Source organism: Sorex fumeus, unplaced genomic scaffold, assembly GCF_029834395.1.
Source record: "Sorex fumeus unplaced genomic scaffold, SorFum_2.1 ptg000075l, whole genome shotgun sequence".
NCBI classification, from domain to species: Eukaryota; Metazoa; Chordata; class Mammalia; order Eulipotyphla; family Soricidae; genus Sorex; species Sorex fumeus.
In genome coordinates, this window is record NW_026606132.1 from 15,757,885 (window position 1) to 15,761,481 (window position 3,597).

General features: G+C 41.2%; 1 pseudogene; it reads left to right on the forward strand.

Moving 5' to 3' along the window:
- The first annotated feature begins 1,864 nt into the window (after positions 1 to 1,864).
- LOC130038434 (26S proteasome non-ATPase regulatory subunit 10-like) lies at positions 1,865 to 2,544 on the forward strand (annotated as a pseudogene).
- Positions 2,545 to 3,597: the final 1,053 nt, after the last annotated feature.

Genomic DNA, 3,597 nt, shown 5'->3' on the forward strand with positions numbered 1-3,597 from the left:
TCACAATTCACCTTTGGTTCTGTTTATTAAAAGAAAATGGTTTCTGTGTAAAGAAATAGAATTTCAGAGCAGACAATAAGCATCTCCAATTAAACTAGTAACAGGCATATGATGAATTGAAGGGGAAAAGTAAAGATTAATTAAGGCAGAAACAGCTTTGATCAGGGTAAAGGACACAGATGCACTTTATCCTCCAGCATTTATGAGAATAGGAATTAAAGATAAAGGTATTTGAATTAGAAGTTCCACATATTAGGAAGGTCTTCAGATATGTTTAATAATCCCAATAGTTGATAAAGATAAGCCTTACATTTCAATGGACCCTATATGTTCACATCCAAAACACGACCAGTTATTAAAGTATATGGCGTGAAGTTTTTCATCCCAGAAACTCTAGTTCTTTGATTAATTTTCTTTTATTTTTTTTTTTACTTTTTGGGTCACACTCAGTGATGCACAGGGATTACTCCTGGCTCATGCACTCAGGAAGTACCGGCAGTGCGCAGGGACCATACGGGATGCTGGGAATCAACCCAGGTTGGCTGTGTGCAAGGCAAGCTCCTTACCCAACTGTGCTATTGATCCAGCCCCACTTTGATTAATTTTCTGTCCCCTGATCTACCAAGCTCTGATCAAAAGGGTAAGAACACAATGCAGTGCTCATGTCTTCAACAGAATCGGAAACTCCTTTGGCAATGCTCATTATTTGACAGTAAAGATCAAGGGGAAACTTTCTGCTGAAACGAAATATTTTAAACATTTATTGGCATTCACAGCTAGTTTTCTGTCTGAGCTTTCATGACAGAATGAATTCAAGGAGCAAATGGGAGTGACACTTTCCAGTTCTTTAGTGAAATGAGGGTGGGCAAAGGAAGTAGCACACGTGTGCCCTAATCTAGACCTAGTGTGGCATGAGTTGCCTTACGATACTGCATTTGCAGGAGGAATTAGTTACCAAGAAATACTGGATACGCTCAAAGGTAATGTTTTTTATATTCTCATGCATGCTAACAAAGCAATGTCATTAAAGGTTTATGTCTGGACACTTTCATGAAGCTCTTCAGAAAACCCCATATATATGTTTATGCAAAAGATTCCCTTTCCTTTTGCTCATTAACATTATTTACCATCTTCCTCCAAATATCTTTTCTGCAATGTCCTATATTAGCTGCAAGTATCATGTGTAGTTTAGTGCACTGTCCTCCCATTGTTCATCAATTTGCTCAAGCGAAACACAGTAACATCTCCATTGTGAGACTTGTTGTTACTGTGTTTGGCATATTGAATACATCATGGGTAGCTTGCCAGGCTTTGCCATGCAGGTGAGATACTCTTGGTAACTTGCCAGGCTCTCCAAGAGGGGCAGAGGAATCAAACCCGGCTCAGATGGGCCAACCACTTATAAGGCAAACACCCTACCGTTGTGCTCTTGCTCCAGCCCAATGTAGTTTAGTGTATTCTTATTAGCTACTAAGTGTCCAAACAGGTGTTGAAAACACAGATTAAATAATGGGGGAAAGGTTAACAGAAGGTCCTGGGTGATTAATCCCTAGTGACCCTTCTGGGAAATCTTGCACCAGGCAGATTGGCACTGGAGAGCCATGAATCTTATCTCTCTATCCTGCTGGTTAGAACAAGTTTGCCGCCTCACATAAACTTGTCAAGTCAAAAAGATGTCAAGCTTCTGAGACCTTTTCTGCAAATGGGAGAGAATAACTAACCTATCAGTTTCCTAGTAATATCAAAAAATATGTTTATGACTACTGGTGAGAATTTGACTTGGTTCAGCCATTTGGGAGAGCAACATAAAAAGTTCTCTGGCTATTAAAAACAGAAATTCCGGCAGAGATCCTGGGAAGGAAAAATGGAGAGGTGTGTAGAAAAACTAATGGTCTGCAACATGGCCTTCACCAGACAGCTGGAGGAGCTGAAGGAGAGGCTTCTGGCCGATAAATCCCTGACTACTAAAACTGAACAGGATTGCAGAACTGTATTACACTGGGCGTGCTCAGTCAGCCATACAGACATCGTTGAATTCTTCCTGCAATGGGAGAGCCAGTAAATGATAAAGACGATGCAGGCTGCTCTCCTCTTCACATTGCAGTTTCTGCTGGCCTGGATGACATTGTAAAAACCGTTCTGGGAAAAGGTACTCGAGCGAATGCTGTCAATCACAATGTCTGGACTCCTTTACGTGATGCAGTCTCCCCAAACATGCATGAGATCGTTGTTCTGTTACTGGAAAGAGAAACTAACCCAGATGTTAAGGGCCATTATGAGGCCATAGCAACGTGCAGGGCCTCAGCTGAGGGTAACTTGAAGATGATTCGTTTTCTTCTGTTCTACAAAGCATCCTCAAATATCCAAGACATGAAGGGGGATGCTTCTCTACACTTTAGCTGTGATGAGGAAAGAATCGAAGAAGCAACACTGCTCGTGACTCACGGAGACAGTCTTTACACTGAGAACAGCAAAGAAAAGACACTTCTACAAGTGGGCAAAGGTGGTTTGGGTTTACTGTTCAAGAGAATGATGGACGGTTAAGCAGTTTGGGTTTATTTTTAACTTTAAATGTTTTCTAGTTGTCTTCGGTGCCTTGGAAATTATTATATGTGTGCAAAAGACACCAATTAGGAATGCATTTTCTCACTTTCAAAGTCTTAGTGAGGAAGATGCTGAGTATTGTTCCTGTGTGGTACTTGTAAAAGGGTAGCTTTTACCCTGATTTCCAGACACTGAATAAGCTAGAGATTGTTTTATCGTTGCTTACCATTCCGGTTAATTCTGAGCAAGCGAGGCAGAGCTGTTGTAAGTTATCGGCATCTTCCCAAGCACGTGATACCAATCTGTTCTCCTCTGAGGCAGAGCTATCCCAAGAACAGCAAGCCCAACATTTCTAGGAGGATTCAACAAGGTTCCATGGTACAATGGAGGCACTTCCTAATGCATGGTTTTACGCTGACTCAGAGTCCTATGACAAATATTTCTGGTTTTGCAAGAGTACAGTTGATTTTTATTGTAGGGCAGTATATATATATATATATATATATATATATAAACATTTATTTATAATTTTTTATTAGTGAATTACCATGAGGTACAGTTTCAGACTTACAAACTTTCGTGCTTGCATTTCAGTCATACAAAGATCGAGTACCCATCCCTCCACCAGTGCCCATTTTCTACCACCAATGGTCCCAGCATTCCTCCCACCCTCCCACCCCCCCACTTCCCCCAGTCATCCCCTCCTCTGTGGCAGAGCATTCGCTTTTGCTCCCTCTCTTTCCTTATGGGTATTGTGATTTGCAATAGAGGTATTAAGTGGCCCTCATGTTCGGTCTATAGTCTACTTTCAGCATGCATCTCCCATTGCAAGTGGTCCCTCATAGCACCCTTTAATTGGTGTTCTCTACTCTATCTGAGCTGCCTTTTCCCCCACCATGTGAAGCCAGCTTCTATGCTATGAAGTAATCCTCCTGGTACTTATCTCTACTATTCTTGGGTGTTAGTCTTCCATTATGTTACTCTGTATTCCAAAAATGAGTGCACTCTTTCTATGTAAGTCCCTCTCTTTCTGACTCATTTCACTTAACATTT